General features: G+C 42.9%; 1 protein-coding gene across 3 annotated transcripts in view; it reads left to right on the forward strand.

The window, feature by feature from the left end:
• Positions 1-13005, forward strand: part of LOC112223631 (leucine zipper putative tumor suppressor 2 homolog) — a 45676-nt gene that overhangs the window by 17546 nt on the left and 15125 nt on the right. The window contains exon 2 of one of the 3 annotated variants that reach the window (XM_024386722.2): positions 4470-4590. The exons of 1 other annotated variant lie outside the window; for it this stretch is intronic. The gene's annotated coding sequence lies outside the window, so the exon portion shown is untranslated. Of the gene's footprint in view, positions 1-4469; positions 4591-10276; positions 10472-13005 lie in introns of those variants that run through there. One more of the 3 variants, XM_024386723.2, reaches the window with a different exon arrangement.

The raw sequence follows: 13005 nt of genomic DNA on the forward strand, positions 1-13005 counted from the left end.
TTAGGAACAAACGCAGTTAAAACTCAAACGGACAACTAGAAAAAGCTTAAACCCAGTTTCTTCTCCTCACTGGGTGCCTCAGTTGCAAGCACATTTTGCACACAATCAAACAGGCATTTATGTCAAGATGAGATTAGGGGTGTAACTTCTCAGAACTGCTATCTGTTGCCCAATACTGCCTGACAACACATCGGCCACACTGATCCTCAACACGGGCCCCTCAGGGGTGCGTGCTCAGTCCCCTCCTGTACTCCCTGTTCACTCATGACTGCACGGCCAGGCACGGCTCCAACCCCATCATTAAGTTTGGCGATGACACAACATTGATCACTTACAAAGACGAGACAGCCTATAGGTAGGAGGTCAGAGACCTGGCCGTGTGGTGCACAGACAACAACCTCTCTCTCTCTCTCTCTCAACGTGATCAAAACAAAGGAGATTGTGGACTACAGGAGAAAGAGGACCGAGAACACACCCATTCTCATCGACAGGGCTGCAGTGGAGCAGGTTGAGAGCTTCAAGTTCCTTGGTGTCCACATCACCAACAAACTAACATGGGCCGAGCACACCAAGTCAGTCGTGAAGAGGGTGTGACAAAACCTATTTCCCCCCCCAGGAGACTGAAAATATTTGGCATGGTTTCTCAGATCATCAAAAGGCTCTACAGCTGCACCATCGAGAGCATCCTGACTTGTTGCATCACTGCCTCAACCGAGCAGTTTCCATACCAGGCAGTGATGCAAAGACTCCAGCCACCCTAGTCATAGACTATTCTCTCTGCTACCGCATGGCAAGCGGTACCGGAGCGCCAAATCTAGGTCCAAGAGGCTTCTAAACAGCTTCTACCCCCAAGCCATTAGACTCCTGAATTCCTAATCAAAGGGCTACCCAGACTATTTGCATTGCCCCCCCCCCTTAACACCACTGCCACTCTCAGTTGTGATCATCTATGCAGTCTCTTTAATAACTGTACCTGCATGTACAATGGCAAGAAAAAGTATGTGAACCCTTTAGAATTACCTGGATTCCAGCATAAATTTGACAAACAATTTGATCTGATCTTCATCTAAGTCACAACAATAGGCAACCACAGTGTGCTTAAACTAACACACACTGTATTTTTCTTGTCTTTTATTGAATACTTCATTTTAACATTCACAGTGTAGGTTAGAAAAAGTATGTGAACCTCTAGTCTAATACCTTCTCCAAAAGCTATTTGGAGTCAGAAATCAGATAACCTGGAGTCCAATCAATAAGATGAGATTGGAGCTGCCTTGCCCTGTAAAAAAACTCACAATTGGATTTTGCTATTCACAAGAAGCATTGCCTGATGTGAACCATGCCTTGAACAAAAGAGATCTCAGAAGACCTAAGATTAAGAATTGTTGACTTGCATAAAGCTGGAAAGGTTTACAAAAGTATCTCTAAAAGCCTTGATGTTCATCAGTCCACGGTAAGACAAATTGTCTATAAATGGAGAAAGTTCAGCACTGTTGCTTCTCTCCCTATGAGTGGCTATCCTGCAAAGATGACTGCAAGAGCACAGCGCAGAATGCTCAATGAGGGTAAGAAGAATCCTAGGGTGTCAGCTAAAGACTTAGACATCTCTGGAAGATGCACACTAACATCAACCTCATCCCAACTGTAACTGTCCAGGCTCAAACCATCCCGACTGCATCATGGTTTGGGGCTGCTTTGCTGCCTCAGGGCCAGGACAGCTTGCTATCATAGACGAAAAAAATGAATTCCCAAGTTTATCAAGACATTTTGCAGGAGAATGTAAGGCTACCTGCCCGCCAATTGAAGCTCAACAGAAGTTCGGTGATGCAACAGGACAACAACCCATTAGACATATGTAAATCAACAACAGAATGGCTTGAACAGAAGAAAATACACCTTCTGGAGTGGCCCAGTCAGTCCTGACCTCAACCTGATTGAGATGCTGTGGCATGACCTCAAGAGCGGTTCACACCAGACATCCCAAGAATATTGTGGAACTGAAACAGTTTTGTAAAGAGGGGTGGTCCAAAACTCCTGACTGTTGTTTAGGTCTGATCCGCTACTACAGGAAACATTTGTTTGAGATTATTGCTGCCAAAGGAGGGTCCACCTGTTATTAAATTCAAGGGTTCACATACTTTTCCAACCTGCACTGTGAATGTTTACATGGTGTGATCAATAGAGATGAAAAATTATAATGGTTTGTTATTCATTTAAGCAGATTGTCTATTTTTGTGACTTAGATGAAGATCCGATAACATTCCATTTATGACCAATTTATGCTGAAATCCAGATAATTCTAAAGGGTTCACATACTTTTTCTTCCCACTGTACATGCAGGTAGAGTCATTGAAGTGACTGCATAGATGATAACAGAGAGTAGCAGTGGCGTAAAAGAGGGGGCAACTAACTGGTGCCCCCGCACATTGACTCTGTACCGGTACCCCCCTGTATATAGTCTCACTATTGTCATTTTACTGCTGCTATTTAATTACTTGTTACTTTTATTTCTTATCTGTATTTTTTTAAACTGCATTGTTGGTTAGGGGCTCGTAAGTAAGCATTTCACTGTAAGGTCTACTATACCTGTTGAATTTGGTGCATGTGACTAATAAAGTTTGATTTAAAATGTTGCGTTGTCTTCAGTAGAGCAGTCCTGGTTATCTGGTGACTTCTCCATGATGTTTATCAGTGACCTCCTGTTCACCTTACTCAACAGACCTGGGTCATAAACTCTGTTCCCCTTTTTTCTCTCAGTAACTTTCACTCAGTAACTTTCCACACACCAAGTTCCTCTTTACCCTTTCTTGACCCCTAACACATACATTCCTTGTACATGTAAAGTAATAAGTTGAACATGAATAAGTATATTTAAAGCTAGAATCCAACAGTTACCTACAAGGATATACCACAACGTTTGAAATTCTTAATTGAATAAAACAGCAAACCTTTGAATGTAGTTTTTATAATGGTGAGTTGAGCTACTGCTGGGCATTTAGCCCTCCAGTCTGTCCTGACATCGGTATGCTATTTTCCCCTCTTAAAATAGCAATTACAGGCACGCACCTAATGGAGTTTCCACAATACCTGACATAGTTCAATGGAAAACACTCACCAGAAAATCTTTTTGTATCAGAATCCGTTCCATCGTGGTGAAAATCGGACTTCTCTTTCACTGTAGCTGTAAGCCAAAATTACCTGAAAAATATATGTCCTCTGTTTACCTCTGCCATTTGCATCATTTTGATTAGTCGAGCATTTTTACAATATTCTTTGGGGTATATCTGAAAAAAGTTAACCATATTATTCTAAAAGTAAAATAATTTCAAATACCCTCCCTATTATGAACCTGGCACAGATAGTCAGCTGGAGCAGTGTGGTTGCAAATGGCTGCTTTTACATATGAATGCTTTGTCCAGCATAAGTTTAACCGTAAATTTGCCCCACGTTGCCGCATAAAGAAATAAAGGATGCATTATCAAAGTATTGGAATGTGGCCCCAGTCCAAGAGGCTGCTGGGAGGAATCCGCTTCACGAGCAGGCTGCCATGGCAACCAGAGGGCTTTATTTCCCATTGGAAGCTCTCTGTTTGCCGGACTGTCTTGAGTTTCACCCATACTCTGGCACTCAGAGGAAGACAAAAGAGTAGGACAGAGGTGCTTTAGAAATGACTAATGAACATAGTGGAGAGGTCAAAGTTGAAGTACTACTCAGTCGTAAATGAGGGCAAACATAAGAAGTGTTCTCTTAAGTTGGCATGGAATTCCCCTCTGCGTTCCTCCTTTATAGGAAGGGGAAAGGGGATACCTAGTCAGTTGCACAACTGAATGCATTCAGAAATGTGTCTTCTGCATTTAACCCAACCCCCTCCTGAATCAGGGTAGGCAGCAAAACGTAAACCACATGTTACATATGGATTTGCATTAGTATACACATCAAACGTCCCAATGCAAAGTTACACCTCACTTCGCCATCTTTCAAGTCCTTACATAAGACAGATCAGAATGCCGTAGTCGTGTCGGAAAAGTTTTTTCAGGGGGGTGATGTAATACGGAGGACCCGGCAAGCCAGCCTATTCCCTATAATGTAAACTAACTTCAAATGAAACCAAAATTGTTTGCACTCATGACGACAGGTTTCAATAAAATGTTCAGCCAACTTGCAAGCAAATACTTTGAGAAGATAACCGGAAATGAGATATATTTTTGGGTTACTACATAACTGTGTTTATACTTCTAGGTAACCAGATTGTGGTCTTTGACCACACTGTGTTGTTACATTGGTGAGGAGAACTCATGCTTCCTACCCTTCAAGTATTAACATGATGATTTTCCTTGGAAAGGCTACTTCCACCTTACATGCTGGTGTAGGTTACACACTCAGTTGTGACCTTTCAGATGTTCCAGCTCTGAGTTGGTACTGTAGCAGTTGTAGCTAACTTCAATTTGTCTTTCTGGTTGCTTCTGTAGTCTAGGAGCAGAGAGGGAGGAGAGTCCCAACAGCGGCAGTGAGTCCCTGGGATGCACAGCCGACCCGTTCCCCCTAATTCTCTCAGGCCTCCAGAAGCTGAAGACCGGCTGCCATTGAGAGGTGAGCGAGCTCAAGAACCCAATGTGCTTCTGATTATATTGTCAATTTACCATTCCATTACTCAGCTGGTTCTCCTAGAAAGCGATGGCTCTCTGGCTTTCACGCATCTTCATTTTGTCCTCTACCTTGAAGTTAGACTCTGGAAACATTCTCAAATTACTACTGAGATTGACTCTCTGTGGCAATGTTACTTTAGAGCTCACAGCTGCTTTGAATTGTCTTTATGCTTTCATAACAGAAACAGTTTGGAACCATTCTGTTTCTAAGGGTGCTCTGTAGAATGTAGAATGCATTATGCCTGTGGGCTTTCAGTAAAGTGTTACCAAGTCAATTTTGAAGTCGAGCAATTGTATCCTCGCACAGGACCTAATTCCAGCTGTTTGAAGTAAGCACTAAGTCACTTAACCACCCTGTAACTGCTGTAACTCTTAGGATCGAGGCGTAACCCCTAATCTCTTTGGCACACAATACTGTAAGTCTGAGTGTGTGTGTGTGTGAGTAACTAAGGCGTCTGCTAAGTGAGTACTGTACAGATGTATTAGAGCGCTTACAATAGTGATTTACTCATTTTTATATCCACAAGGGCAACTCCGGCTAATGCCAATAGCTTTTTCTCGTCAACTTCAGTGTAAAGCGATTTAAAAGGAAGTGCGAAGCGGTAAACATCTGGTTTATTTGTTGGTGCATTTGGACTGATTGGTACATTTACAAGCCATAGAATTCTATTTCTATGGTACCAGCCTTGGAATTGTAACTGAATCAAGTTTATTTTCACTAGTTTTTAATTTCGAGGCTAAGTGAATGGTGACAGAGGGATTTTTGGGAGAGGGTTGGTTGAGGCAGTTTTGAGGCAAGTTTAGCTCTGGCTCCCCCTGGGAGTCATGTCCCCATGCAGCGATAGCAGACCAGACACTGATGGATTACCTAGCTTTCTATTGGCCACAGACAGGAGCCCTTGTTATGAAAATATAATGGAGGAACAGCCAGACGGGTACATCGGGTTGGCAGGTCGCATTTGTCCTGGGTAATACCTTAAATGTGCCAAGTACAGAGTGTGGAGGGGTGTTTGAATTTTCCTTTTTTTTAAAGGGGTAGATCAGATTAAATATTGCAGATTGTGACTTCTATCAATGTAGTTGTCTGCATTGTTTCATTACCACCAACCGCTCCCATCTATTTCTGAAGACCTTCCAGTTTTAATTTCCAGCTACTATGTTTCCACTGTTTCACAAAAGTTCTGAACATCTCTTAGTTTCTACAGATTGTAAATTAAAGAAACACTTTTTCTAAGAGTATTATTATATTATTGATCGATTGACTATGACTTTTCAAATCACCCAGCAGTGCCATCTGCAGAGTTGGCTCCAAGTAAATGTTGAAGGTTTTCAGCCATTCCTGAACCTGCGACCAAAAACGAGCTACATATGGGCAGTACCAAAACAAGTGACCTAATGATTCTGTCGCTTCGCATCAAAATCTGCAGAGCTATGATGGTTGTATCCCTCATATATGTAACATTCTATTGGTTGCAGGAATGTTGTATAATCATTTAAAGTTTTTGAGTTCGGTGTCGTTTTGTGTATCGGCTCATAAACCATGTGCCATGGAATCAGTACATTGACAATCTCCTACCAACTAAGTCATGATGGAGGTGTTTGTTTAACCTGTTGGATGAAATTATGCTTTTGCATGGTCCATAATATCAGGTATGCTATTAGCAACAATAAGCATACTCACCTCTAGCCCAACTGACACAGCATAATGGCTATACATAAATAGGCTTACGCAAGGGGTTGCCAATCTGCATTTACCCTATTGAGCTAATCAGTCCTGCATCGGTTTGGATGCCCACAGTTGAGGCGGGTAGACTGAAAACATTTTGTCAACCCGTGGGTCGGTTCACAGTTCAGAGTAATTACATTGCAGATGGGGAAACATTTTAAATCAAGATAATACACTTTTTAAAAACCTAGGAGCTAGTTGTGTTGCATTACGGCCAGGCAGACCTAAGCCTACCAGCCACGCGCACATTGAGGGTGTGTGGAGACGGGAACTGGACCCAGGTTACATAAAACACCCTAAGTTAATTTCCCCCTCATCTTTTCCCTTAAAGTTTCCTTAACTTTAAGTCAGTTGCACAAAACATTTTAAGGTGAATTTCCCCCTTAAATGAAGTGTAAATGTTAAGGGTGCCCAAGAGGTCCCTAAACTGCTTCATTCAGTATAGATATCAATGTAAATAGCATTTGTGGAGGTGAATGTTGCTTTCAACTGCCCTGGTTACCAAAGGAAAACATCAACCAGCTAGCTACTTAGTGCACCTTCCATTGTTTAGCTATATATGGCTACAAAGCTAGCTGGCTAGTTAACTATACTATATTCTGGGAATTCCCTGCCTATGGCACTCGTAACTTGAATGCGCCTCAAGAAACATTTTTCTTGCATAAACACACAAGCGAGGTCAGTACAGGTGCATCAAAGCTGGGACCGAGAGAATGGAAAACAGCTTCTATCTCAAGGCCATCAGACTGTTTAACAGCCAGCACTAACACCGAGAGGCTGCTGCCTACATACAGACTTGAAATCATTGGCCACTGAAATAAATGGATCACTAGTCACTTTAATAATGCCACTTTAATAATGTTTACATACCTTGCATTATACTCAACTCATATGTATATACCATCTATTGCATCTGGCCTATGCCGCTCTCATTGCTCATCCATCTATTTATATATTCTTATTCCATTCCTTTACTTAGATTTGTGAGTTTTAGGTATCTGTTGTGGAATTGTTAGATATTGATGCACTGTCAGCACTAGATGCACAAGCATTTCGCTACGCTCGCAATAACATCTGCTTACCATGTGAATGTGACCAATAAAATTTGATTTGATTTGGATTTGACTAGGTAAAAAGATACAATTATTCTACTATGGAGTTGTCAGATTTTTCCAGTAGGGTCTGGCTCCAGCAGAAACGTTCTCATGCAATAACACTGTGAGACACAATGTCGAATGGTGCCAGAGAGGCTGGTGAGCAACTGGGCCCATGATTAATTGTCACCCGGTTTGGACACGGGGGGTGTTGTTGTTGTCCAGTCTCCTGCAGACAACTTTAGAGCTCTTATAGTACTGGATTGGACCAATACCAGGGGTCAGCTTGCTTTACACCCCTCTTCGCAGCCTCCCTTTGGTTTCCCTCAAGGTGAGTGAAGAGCTCTACCTATTCAACAGCTCACTGTATGAAGGACACAAGCAGAACACTGAGCAGTGTGTGACCCACTTGTAGGACTTTTGAGAGAGAGATGTATGTGCTGTAGCCTACTTCTCTAGCTACCCTACTTTAGTCTACTCTGTCAGACAGCTTAACATTGATTGAAACAGTTTTTCATTGATTGTGGCCAGATGGAGGATTTGCAGGTCAGGGCTGAGGCTGAACGCTGTCTGCCTGGAGGACTATAGTAGAACTTCTCTGGAAACAGACAGGCTGAAAACAGGGACTGTCAGTAGGTGTTTGGATCTCACTGTCTGTCGAGGCTTCATTAAGAAACTGTAACACACTCAGTAACTGACTGAAGTGGGACCCTGCTATGAACTGTAAAGGGTTATGTTGCTTGTCTGTAGCACGCTCCCCTCCCCCGGAAATGAGGCCCTTTATCTTCTTCCCCGGAGTCAGATGAACTCGTGGGTACAACTGTTATGTCTGTGTCCATTACGAAGGAAGTTAGAGGTAGTTTCATGAGCCAATGCTAACTAGTGTTAGCACAATGACTGGATGTCTATGGGTATCTGCTAGAGTGCTAGCAGACACCATAGACTTCCAGTCATTATGCTAACAGTAGTTAGCAACTTCGTTTAAACTGCACCAAGGGTCATAAATGGTATCAACCAGTTCATCTGACTCTGGGGAAGTAGATAAGGGGCCTCTTTGCCAAAATCCCGAATGATCTTGAATAAAAAGGAAACTTATTTATCTTATGAGTTGAACAGACCTTATGTCTTTTACACGTGCATTCATGGGCGCACACTGTAGATACAGATGTACTATCTTAAAGGGGAGCTGCACTTCCTGATTTGGCCTCTTTTTTTTTTTCATTTTTTTTTTCATCAGTGCTCATTAAGAAATGCTAGCGGCCATGACTGAAGGCAAACGAGAGTTGTCTTCCGGGCGTGGTTTCATATGGGTGTTTTTTTTGTCTTTGCCATTCAACCACAAACAAGGACTAATACAGTTCTATGTGTGGGCTAGAGTGGAAAGGAAGAGGCAAATAGAAAGTAAAGCCAGCGCTGCCCTTGTGTTTTAGCCAAGCTGCCAGCAGCTAGTTGGCATAGCTTGAGGGATAGCTAGCGGCATCTGGCTAGCCTATCTAATGTTAGCTAGCTGATATTTCTCTGTCAAATCACAGTTATGCCAAAGGTAGCGAGAACCAGTGTCTGGAATGTGTTTCATGAGACACATTATCTTGCTATTCGCTAGCATTATCAAATAATGTAGTCAGCTAGTGTAACCAACTCAACGTCAGCAACACCACCAGGCACAGTTTGATGGTTGGCAGCCTGCATAACTTGTAGCTAGCGTTGCATTTAATCCATATCCTGGCCATCTGATTATTGATCAACTTCACAGAAGCCCATTTTCACTAGACTTAGTTATTTCCTGATCAATATATACATTGCATATCAAGCTACTGCCAAAGATACACCGTGTTGTCTGGGGAATTCAGTTTGCATCGCCTGGTGTGCCAGGTAGGTGGGGTTTGCTCATTTTCAACCATTCCATTGGTCCTCCTAAGGAGAGGTCGCTGCTCGCCCGGGGCACCCGGCCATGCAAAGCGAACTCACCCAGTCTTTTCCATGAAAACCCGATGCGACCATGTGTTAATAGGCAAAAGGGGGCATGAATTGACATAATTTAGTCCAAACCAAACCTTGAAGTTGGTCATGACTCCGTTTTGGACGAGACCGACTTTATGACCAACATTATTCTATTTACACTATGTAGTAAATTGACACTAGAATAAATGTTTCTGACTCGTATTGATGAGATACAGGCTGTTTTCAAAAGGAGTTTTCAAGAGCAATTGACCTTTGATTTGACCAGTTTCCCACAGCAGGAATATAATCCTGCAGCAACGGGATATGTGAATTATTATGTGGATTATAACTAATGGGCATTTTTATAGGGGTTGATACATTTCTCGGTAGGGGAAATCAAGTCAGACATTTTTAAGTGGAAATTACAAACTTTTAAAAGCCTTAAAACATGAATATGTGAATAAGTCAGCAAGAACAGAGTGATCAAATTAAGATAGCACATGTGTACGGCCAGTTATCTGATTAGTTAGGAACGCATGTCTGCAGCAACATCACAGGAGCCATAAAACTTGGAAAATTTTCCAATATCAGCATGCTGGCCCAGTTTCTTTCTTTCTTTCTTTCTTCCCTATTTAGACAGACTGGAAGAGGGGAGAATTCCCCTTTGACTGGTCTCTCTCTTCCTCCTTTTTATTACTTGAGAAAGGCAGCAAGGCACACTATGCCTAGTGGAGCCTGTTTGGTCAAAGCCACACGAGAGAGAAGAGGGCGAGAGAGTTGAGAGAGGGGAGGTGGTGCGGGGGAGTGTGTGTGTGTGAGGGAGGGGTAGAGGAAAAAGGAAGAGGAGGGACCGGAGCGTCTATCCACATTGGTGGCATTTGGCCTGAGCAATAAGCCGCGTTTGGACTCGGAGAGAAGTTTCCCTCAGGACAAGAGACCGACACAGAGCAGCGGGAGGATTGGAACACATTGAAAGTGGATGCGAGTTATCTGGGAGCTGAAAGACTTTGAAGTGAACGAGAGGAGGCCCAGTGCAGAAGCAGTTATGCAAGGGTCATCTTGGGGTATGTGTGAGTAGTAACTCTGTGATGGGGAACGTTGGGGGCTTTGGGAACAATGTAGTTTGATGTAAAATAGAAACAGGCGAAATGGGGTTCCCAAAACTGTAGACATAGAACATTTGTTGACAGTGTGAGCCATGAGGGTTGGCTCTTAGCCTTGACGCCTGGTGGTGTAATTAACTTCTCCTAGAGGTGAATGTTTTTTTTTTAAATCTCTTTCTTCGATTTTTGTTTAGTCTCACCTACATTAGTTGAATGCATTTGAAGTCCGTTGGAATAAGAGAGTCTGCTTCATGACTAAAATGTGAAGTAAGTGATCATTCCGATGACCAGAGTCATCTGAAATGGGATAGTAGCAAGTTTACGGCAAGACAACATCGTATCTATACTATAGATGGCTATTAGCGTGGGAGAGCTTTCTCTGCTCACTGAAACAAAGACAGTGACAGGCAGAGAAAAGTTATCCTGGAATGTGTGTGTGTGTGTGTGTGTGTGTGTGTGTTGTATGTGCGCATGCGCGCATGCATGTGAAAAGAGGCCTCTTTTTTTTTTTCTCTCAGGTTTCATTATTGTCCGTGCTGCCTCAATTTGTTAGCCCTCAGAGGGAGAGAATGGCATTAAGTATACGTGTAAGACTCACCTCATTATCCATAGAAGCACTATGACAGTCCGTATCACGACGATGGCCTCACAATGTGGGATTTAGCATACAGACCGGGGCTGAGGAAAACGGGTCCATTTTCTTGGATAGGTAGGTTGTCTGTTGGACCAAAATAGCAATGTCACACTTTTTTTCCTCCGTGGTCTACTTTCAGTGTTGGACACTCTCTGAATCAAGATGGAAAGGGGGAGGGAGATGGAGAAGAAGAGAGAGTGGATTTGATTGGGAGGGAGATGTAGAGTGGAGGATGGGATTTCCAGACAGTTTGTTCCCAACTGCTCATGCACACGCTCTCTCTCTTATTTTTCTCACTTTCTGCGATTTTATTTTTTATTTTTTTTATTTTTTATTTCTCCATTGTTCACTCATTCACGCTCTCTCACTCAATACATCCCAAATCAGAAGTGCTGCTCCTGGTGCCTCTTCCAGTCGGCCTCAAAACCAGCCAGTAAAACAGAGCTGTCCTTATTCACGGTCCTGACACATCCCCTCGTGTGTACTGTATTTTTGGGCCCAGATCCCTCTGGCTGTGTTGGTATGTGTACAACTGACTCTGAGGGATTCACTGCAACCTCTTGGTTTGTATCAAAGCATGTTTGCGTGATGTTGCATACAAGCCAAGCAGGGTCTGCTGGGCCTACTGTATATGTGTGTGTCCATGGTGTTTCTGTGTGTAGCACCCAATAAATGAGATGTGTTCATGTTTGGTCTTCTGTGCCTGATCCCTGTGCTTAGTTGTACACCATGCATGTTTATTTCATGTCAGTTGTAGCATTCAAAGAGACGACTTACGAAAGTAGCAAATAAGCAAAGTGCTGCTGTTCTGGGGTGTGGCCTGCACCTGTCAGTCCAGCAGTCTATAACCCGCTGCATCTGGAGAAGGAAAAGTTAGTTTTCACTTTTTACCAAATCTGCCAATGGGCATGTTCATTTAATTGCTTGTTATGCTGTATAAAATACCTGAGGGGTAAGCTGCCATTACTTTATTGCCCATGACTGAGCACCCCTATAGCCATGTCATGTGACTGTGAGCGTTGCCATGCAGTGGTTATTAAATCACGGTGGACTGGAGCTCTTCCACCTACCGGTGATACTGAACCCACTGACCACTACCTTCTCTGACCACTTGTTTCTCTCAGGGAAACAAGTGGTTTTAGCCGATGTGGCTGCAAATGGCTATTTCTGCGGGAGTGTCTGTCTGCCTGTCTGAATACATCCTAGGCATTTCCCAGAGATACAACCAATTTGCTCAGAGAATGTCTTCGAAGCTGCAGGCAGCTGAGTTGAATGAGAAATATACCTGTATTTTTGGTGCCAATTTCCTCCATGACAAAGCAGCACTGACTCCCATGGTTATTGGTTGAACTAGGCCTACAGTACGTGAGTCAGTGTGATCGGTCTATCTGGCCTCCTTCCGAGGCTTTGAGAAGCTAAGGCGTGTGTTCGTAAATTCACTCTGGAGTGTCAGAGTGCGCTCTGGGCCATTCGTAAATTCAGAGCGCTGTCAGATTGTCCGTTCGTAAATTCGGAGTCTTCAGAGCGCCACATGACCTCTGGCTGAGGAGTAGGGTTACTTCCTTGCCTAATAAATCAGAATTTGATACCAGTTCTTGGAATACAGTCTGAAACAAAGTACTGAAAGCATGAACATTTTCCTTGCGAGCCAGAATGTTGAATGAAATTATACTGAACAAAAATATAAACCCAACATGCAACAATGTCAAAGATTTCACCTAGTTACAGTTCATATAAAGAAATCAGTCAATTGAAATAAATTCATTAGGCCCTAATCTCAGGATTTCACATGACTGGGAATATAGATATGCATCTGTTGGTCACACAGATACCTTTAAAAAAAGATAAGGGTGTGAATCAG

The sequence above is a fragment of the Oncorhynchus tshawytscha genome, linkage group LG24 (genome assembly GCF_018296145.1).
Source record: "Oncorhynchus tshawytscha isolate Ot180627B linkage group LG24, Otsh_v2.0, whole genome shotgun sequence".
In the NCBI taxonomy this organism is placed as follows: Eukaryota; Metazoa; Chordata; class Actinopteri; order Salmoniformes; family Salmonidae; genus Oncorhynchus; species Oncorhynchus tshawytscha.